Source organism: Notothenia rossii (assembly GCF_949606895.1).
Source record: "Notothenia rossii genome assembly, chromosome: 6".
Classification (NCBI taxonomy): Eukaryota; Metazoa; Chordata; class Actinopteri; order Perciformes; family Nototheniidae; genus Notothenia; species Notothenia rossii.
In genome coordinates, this window is record NC_136909.1 from 40,024,175 (window position 1) to 40,032,738 (window position 8,564).

Sequence of the window (8,564 nt, forward strand, 5' to 3'; positions counted from 1 at the left end):
ATATTGACCAAAAATAATCGTGATTATGATTTTTGCCATAATTGAGCAGCCCTAGTGTGTTGTGAGAAGGACTTGAAATCCAGAAAGTCACTGTACCAAAGCTCAATCACCTTCTATGGCCTGTTCCTCCTTGCCATCCTCACAAGAGTGTAGTACCCGTCCGAACTGTACAAAGGCCCTTTTTTTCTGTCGGTCTCAATGGCTGCATGAACACTGTCACATTCCCTCTTGCTGTGTCCAGACTCCATGAATGTATGGTCAATAATGGAGATGGGCAAAGTGTTGACTGCATGGAGACACATGGCACTAAAACCAGCATTCCTCTTCTGCCCACCACATGTGTCAGAGTACAGCACCACATGCTCAGTACCTGAAAGAGTTGACAGATACTGGAACATGCATGTGCTGATCTCTGATGAGTTGAATTCTCTGTTGAAGATGGATCTGTAGAAACTAAGTTTCCTTTGTCACTCAGCATTGACTTTGAATCCTGGATTATTTCATTCTCTTCATCAAGCTCTTCTGCATCTTGAAATAAGCTTAGTAACACTTCTTCAGCAGTGAAAAGCTTTCTTCTCATGGTTGACCTAGCTTGCTTACATATGGTGTCAGCCATTTTGACTCAAGTGCTATCCAAAGGCTTTACCCATAATACATTTCTCAGGGGCAAAAGGGCGTAAGTGCACTTACGTTCTTTTGGCCCCAAATAGTTCAGTGTGTTCTGTGTCTTTTGGTTTTTGATGAATAACTCTGGATTGGTTTAGAATTCACATGCACCCTTTTGGCAGTAGAAAGAGCTCATCGAGAGCTTTCATTTGATATATATAACTCATTTTTGACCAAAATGTCACTTACGCCCCTCTGGTTCTCACCCCTCGCTATGATCTTCATCACATACACAGTTAATCATTTGAAATCTAATTTAGACCGATGACAATCATATTAGATTCATATTAACCCCAGAACTGCAGACAATATAGCTAGGACTCAAAAAGTCTGTTAAAAAAGGCAGAATTCCAGGTAAGAAAATCATATATGGCATTTGCCATTACACATATGTTACGTCCCAACTAGGGGAAGAGGAATGCAACACACACCAGTATGGAATTGGTATTAATTATAAGTGTTTATTTAAAACAGCTGTGAACAAAATGGCAGGCAAGCAGCCTGAAACAAACAAAGGCGCCAAAAGGGCACAGGTTGACAAATAACCAACTAAAGGAGGACTCAAAAAGGGAGTCTTAAGACATACAGGGAAAATACATACTAATATACTAAATAAGGAACGAAACAAAACCTCACTCTAAAAGTGGTACAACTAACACAAATAATCTATACAGAAACACAGCTAAACTACAGGCAACAGTCACAAATCCTAACTCTACTCTAAACACTAACTAAGCTACTCTACACTCTAACTAATCACACAAGTTTTAACCCCAGAACAAAGAGCAAGTAGCGAGAGGCATCTGTCCACCTACAGAGCCTCCAGAATGAGGATTGTCCCCAAGCTTTGTAGTCATCTCCAGCAGGTGTGCGCCGGCTGTGAGCTGCGATTGGAGTGCGTCGGGCCCGGCGTGCTCCAATCGCAACCTTCAGGGGCGGACCAGGAGATGGCAGCCAATGCCGGGAGGTCAACCGCACAGCTCATTTAGATAGAACACACAGCTGAAAACACTCAGACGACCAGGAAGGCAGCAGCAGTAGAAAGAGCTCATCGAGAGCTTTCATTTGATATATATAACTCATTTTTGACCAAAATGTCACTTACGCCCCTCTGGTTCTCACCCCTCGCTATGATCTTCATCACATACACAGTTAATCATTTGAAATCTAATTTAGACCGATGACAATCATATTAGATTCATATTAACCCCAGAACTGCAGACAATATAGCTAGGACTCAAAAAGTCTGTTAAAAAAGGCAGAATTCCAGGTAAGAAAATCATATATGGCATTTGCCATTACACATATTTAATTTAAATGTATGTTAACAAGAGAACCGCCAACAGCGTTAGCACCTACATATATATCATTTTCAAATCATTTAATTTGTTCCTCTTCATAATTTCCTTATAAACTAAGTAGGACAATTTAAAACTCACTTAATTGGGTTCATTTTGAAATTGCCTCAGTTTATCATCATAACAGATAAAAAAGTTCAGATTCATTTTTACAATAAATCAAGGAATTATGCACTTCTACAAACAAAAACAACATAATTAAAACATTTAAACAAACTACTAAAAGTAGATGAACTACATTATTCAAAAGTTTACAGTAACTTCTGATAATAACACAGGGGAAATAAACGAGGCATCTCTTTTCCTCTCTCTCTCTCTCCTGACAGCCCGTCAGTATTAGGGTTGGTCAAAATGAATCCCTTGGAAGTTCTAGTGTTCATTTACCGTTTTGTCTTCTCTTTGCAATACTTAATCGATTTGAAACCAAGCCTAACTTAACGTTAGCTTTCTAGCTAACACAACACATTCACGCACCTTTCTCTGTGTTTTTTTTGTAGTGACGAATGAAGTTGGATTTTGTGGTGGTCCTGTCACTGATCTTTATGCTGCAGACCCTGCATACCGTTGTTCTTTTCTTATTACCGTCATCAACAAAATAATCCTTGAATCCAAACTTCACTATTTTTGGAGTAAAGCTAGCCGCTGCCATGTTAACTGACACTCCTGCCGTCTAGTGGGTTTCCAGGTTTGCGCGCATGGCGCTATAATCACGTTTTTAAAAAATAAATAAACGTAATATCTCACTACAAAAACAAACGCAAATATTTTTCTTTTAAACAGTCAAGTCCTTTCAAGTCATCTGTCTCAAGCTTAAGTCAAGTCTCAAGTCATGAATACCAAGTCAAAGTGAAGTCAAGTTTTTGATCAATGTTAGTCAAGCAAGTCTCAAGTCCAAAAATATGCGACTCGAGTCTGACTCGAGTCAAGTCATGTGACTCGAGTCCCCATCTCTGGTTCTTTGTATTTAACTGACTCACAGGCTGGCCAGACATACACTGAACAAAAATATAAATGCAACACTTTTGTTTTTGCTCCCATTTTTCATGAGATGAACTCAAAGATCTAAAACATTTTCTAAATACACAAAATAACCATTTCTCTCAAATATTGTTCACAAATCTGAAAAGATCTGTGATAGTGAGCACTTCTCCTTTGCCGAGATAATCCATCCCACCTCACAGGTGTGGCATATCAAGATGCTGATTAGACAGCATGATTATTGCACAGGTGTGCCTTAGGCTGGCCACAATAAAAGGCCGCTCTGAAACGTGCAGTTTTGCTTTATTGGGGGGGGTCCGAAAACCCTAGGGTTAAACCCTAACCCTAACATGTCACCCATCTCCTTCGCATTGAGTTGATCAGGTTGTTGATTGTGGCCTGTGGAATTTTGGTCCACTCCTCTTCAATGGCTGTGCGAAGTTGCTGGATATTGGCAGGACCTGGAACACGCTGTCGTATACGTCGATACAGAGCATCCCAAACATGCTCAATGGGTGACATGTTAGGGTTAGGGTTATTAATTATTTGTGAGAACAGAAAAATAATTTGTGTGTAAATATGTCATTTGGAAATGTAAAACACAATCCACAAATGCATTTAAAAGATTTGCAAACTCACAAATACATTTGCAAGTGTAAAACGGATCTGCAAATACGCTAAATATTTTTCTTTAACATTTACAACTTTCGATCAGGCATTTGTGAATCCATTTTGTATTTGTCGACCAAAAATGCGCTTGCGGATCTCAAATCTCTGCTTGCGGATCTCAAGTCTCTGCTTGTGGATCGTCTTTTTACACACACGGAATTTTGAGACATATTTTCCGCCGGTCTCGGCTAAAATCTACTCGTGTCACTCGGTTATTTTCTGAAACCACGTTATTGCCCGCTGATGATGACATTTCCGCATGATTTCAAAGTAAGAGTATGATGGTTTGTTTAATGCTCTGTTTTTGTATTATAATGAACAACAGCGGAACGTTACATGTATTCTTTATCAACATCATCATCATCATCATCATCATCATCATCATCATCATCATCATCATGTTATAGTGATACAGTTAGTTTCTGTTAGTTTATTTGTTCAATACAGCATATATCGAGCACATGCATAGATGTTGAAGTAGGCTACAGCCTAAACGCCACTTTCGGGTCCCGGGGGAACAGCTGGCAGAGAAGCAGCCCAGTCAGAGAAAACTCTTTCTTCATTATTTTTTGTGTATTCAGTCAAGCGGGTCAAAGTTACAAAGCACTTCACATCTTATTAATCTGCCTAATTTTACCTTACCAGTGCTGTAATAAAGTAATCTGTAGAAAAGCACCGTATTTAGGTCAGCCTTCATAGTAAGGCTACATTAAATGTTATAATAGCCTATTCAATGTGTCTACTGTATATGCCTATATTCCTGTCTTTTGCTTCCATTTATATTTAATGTTATTATGTTTATACTTCTTTCCACACATTTCACAATTTGGGATGAATGAAGTATCTATATCTATATATGATATCCATATCTATCTATCTATCTATCTATCTATCTGTCTATCTGTCTGTCTGTCTGTCTGTCTATCTATATATGATCTCCATCTACCTACCTACCTACCTACCTACCTACCTACCTACCTACCTACCTACCTACCTACATTAAAAATTATTAAATTAAATGGGGTTTCAATTTGTATAGTGTTATGTGTTTAAAAAAGACACACATTGTCTTAAACTCGAGTACTTTACTTTAAATGTTCTTTTATGGAGCTATTTCAGGGTCATAAGTTTTGATAATTCAAAAAAATACAATTTATTTGAAAGTTCAAGTTTTTATCCTGAACTTTGAAAAATACAATGATGCATTCAAAATAAAAAAAAGTATTTGAAATAATTTTTCAGGTTGAATATTATTTTGATTCGGTTCAGCAATTTTTTGGAATAATATATTTATTTTCAGATTTCACTTTTATACATATTTTGATATTTGAATCCTTATTTTTTTCAGCACAGATTTTTCGTTTTCAGATTCAAAACAATAATTTTTTCAGTTTCAAATCTTGTTTTTTCAGGTTTCATATTGCTTTTCACCTTCAGATCGTTTTTCACTTTCAGATCTTTTTTTTCGCTTTCAGATCTTTTTTTTTCGCTTTCAAACTTTTGGCCCTGATATTGCTTGGGGGGGCGGGGCTTACCAAAGAGTAGTTTGGCATCCTGAGTGACAGGCCTCCCTCTGTCATGTTGCCTTCATGGATGTTAGAAAACTGAGACCAGCGTCAAAGTTCCGTTAAGCGAGCTGTTGAGCATCGTAGTTGGCAACAATCAAGTAGGCTACAAATAAACTGTGTTAGAATGTGAAATTACGTATCCGCAACGAGCCAGCAGGTTGTTCTGGTGGACCTGACGCCATACCCCGCTGTCTCACGGAGAGATACCGCAGGTCCTTCCTTCCTGCAGTGGTCAGACCAGCGCCATATAGACTGAGAGTTACGTCATCTCCGTTCACTGCAATGGACCACTTTTTTAAAGCAATGGCGGATTGTGGAGCCTCTCAATCGTTCCCCGGAAGTTAGCGCCAAGGCTAGCAGAGCTGTAGAGTTGCAGCATAATAGACCGTTCGTGACGGACTTTTAAAGGTAAGAAGAAGTTTAAAGATTTATATTGCGGATATTATCAGTACATCTGATTCAAATTAACATGTGTATTAAAGGATGTCAGTGGATTATCCCTAAATTAGTAGATTTAGGAAACGTTTACAGATAACAGATTAAGCTAGGATACCATACCATACACTATGCCAGGGATCACCAACTACATTTGTCCAAGGGCCAAAATGTATCCAATAGACACTATCGCGGGCCAGCAATTTTTATATAGCCCATAATTTTGAAGTTTGGGGGGGGGATGCTAGTGGAGCACGCTCAGGTACTGCGGACAGCATAAAGCTTAGCAGAATCTTCACGCTAACGAAGGATCAATTCTAGGCAGGGTTGGGAGGGTTACTTTGTAAATGTAATCATCAGTTACTGAATACATAATCTGAAAGTAATCAGAATACAGTTACAGTTACGTGTCTTAAAAATGTAACGTATTCAGATTACTTTTAGAATACTTTTGGAATACTTTCTTTTTCCATAACAGATGGGTATGTTTTGGTGAACAAGAGACACTTATTTGACTGTTTTAATGGCTTATCAAGAACTCAAACACAACATCTTGGTGTCATTCTGGACAGCTCCCTCTCATCTGCACCCCACATAAAAAACACCACCCGGACTACATTCTTTGTACTGTCTTAAAACCTTTCCTTGGAATATGTTATGAATTGTAAGGTGTCCTTGAGTGCTTTGAAAGGCGCCCCTAAATATAATGAATTATCATTATTATTTATTATCTGAAACGATGTAATAACTTTCAAAACGTTTTCCAGTCACTTGCCCCATGCATTCAGCAGCAGCAGGCCATTCACTTTGATTTGATCCCGTTATGAAATGTCATCATTTCGGCAATAAAGAAATGCTACATAAACGTTATCTTGCACATTTTATCTAACCATCTCCGTTTCTAACTTTCAATATATTTTAAAAGAGATCTCTCTCTCATCTGCGTGCGGGGGCGGGGCCTCACAGACACGCTGCATCTCGCTCAGACATGCTGCAGCGCTGTGCAGTGTGCACACAGTTCTGCCGGGAATGAATATTACATTTTATGAGGAATCTTTTCCACCAATAATTCCAATAAGTGTTCCAAAATGTATTCACTTCAGGTTTATGAAAGTAACTGTAATCAGATTACTCGTTTTTCAAATGTAACGCCAGCTGAATACAGTTAGCCTACTTGATTTTTGTATTCTGATTACGTAACGCCGTTACATGTATTCCGTTACAACTCAACCCTGCTTCCCGCAGCTCCTGCCTCTGGACTCTGTCGCTGCGGGGCTACTGCTGTGGTGCCGAGCACACAAAACAGACTCTTCACAACGAAGGATCACTTCCTCTTCAAGGCAGGGAAGGTTTTGCAGTACGCAGTCTACTGTCCCGCAGCTGCTGCCTCTCTGTTGGACTCCGGTACTGCACCTTACTCACAAGACTTTGTAAAAAATGGGCGGGGGGGCGAACGCACTAACCACTCCGCCAACCCCACAGTCACCCCCGTCGTGTGGGCCGGATGAGAATGTCTGGCGGGCCGTCAGTTGGTGGTCACTGCACTCTACCATAGTTGTTGAATACACAGTATTAGGAAACACTTTATACTTACTGGACATGTGATACTCATTACATACTGTATATAAAATATGACCAAGAATGTGAGACAACTTTATAGAAATTCATATCACATCTGTTACTGATGCCATTTGTCATACTTTGTTAAACTTACAAATAATAAAGTTCCATAACTTCAGTTGGGAACAAAGACCTTATCTCCCCAAGGCAATTTCCCATCCAATAGGTGTGCTATATAGGTGTGTATAACCCTTTCTCCTGTCTGTTACTCCCTCTTTCAGCACAAGAACCAGAGGGGGATTCAATGGAGCCTGAATACCTGCACTGAGACCCTCACCCTGCACCCTGAGTCTCAACTCTGTGTTTTTCAAGCCTTTCCCTGTTTTTTTGTATTAAACAAAACATTAAGCTTTCCCAATGGTGTGGTTTTCGTTTGGTGAAAAAGTGCAAATGCAGTGTTTGTATATAATAACCTCACATATTTTTTTGCTGTTGGTCGTGAAATTGCTCCTGCTGACTTGAGCCAGCCATTTTTTCCTTCGCTCTGTGTCAGTGGGGAAGCCGTACATTCGTACTCCTTTCTCAGAGCGATTTGAGCATCCCCAGGCAGCACAGCAAACCATGGTGGCGACTAGGAAGCAGCAGAGCAAACCAGGACAACACGGAGGAAAAGGCACAGACAAACTGCATGATATGCTATTCAATGTTTATTGAATTCCATGTATTTGCAATGGATGTTCCTAAAACAACACATTTAACATCATCATCATCATGCTGCTGCTGCTGCTAGTCCTTTGATAGTCACATGTCGGTCTCCTGTCCTTTCTGAAAGCCATAAAGATGACATTAGTCATTTAGATAACTTGTGTCCTCAATTACCATGGGATTACTGAAACTACCATGAATTTAAGAAAATGGTAGAAATTAATCTAATCTGAATTTTTCTAAAGGAAGCATTCCTTTAGATACCCTCCCTCTAAATATATCAATAAACATTACTGACTACCATACAAGTTTAAGAAGATAATATTGGTTTTAAAGAATTCAAAGCTATAAATAAACAAACAGGCTCTTTAACCAAGGCACTGTTAGCCTAACATGTAAACTAGTTGTTCACACTAATCCTAATATTATCACTTAATATTAGCAAATTCTATTTTATTTTTTAAAACATATTGATGTAAATACATACACATATCGATTTGTTGTATAAATATTGCAAATCAAAACCTTTATTCACTAATAATTACCAAAAATCGTAGTTTTATCTCCTGTTATCAATGCATTCACATTGCCCGCCATGAACTTCCGGGGAACGATCCTCGTCTAC

The 8,564-nt window shown here is 39.0% G+C and overlaps 1 long non-coding RNA gene across 1 annotated transcript; it reads left to right on the forward strand.

Moving 5' to 3' along the window:
- The first annotated feature begins 4,679 nt into the window (after nucleotides 1–4,679).
- Nucleotides 4,680–7,647, forward strand: LOC307043765. Its single transcript, XR_013809436.1, has 3 exons — nucleotides 4,680–5,647; nucleotides 6,920–7,078; nucleotides 7,516–7,647. It is a non-coding gene; the product is annotated as an uncharacterized lncRNA (long non-coding RNA).
- Nucleotides 7,648–8,564: the final 917 nt, after the last annotated feature.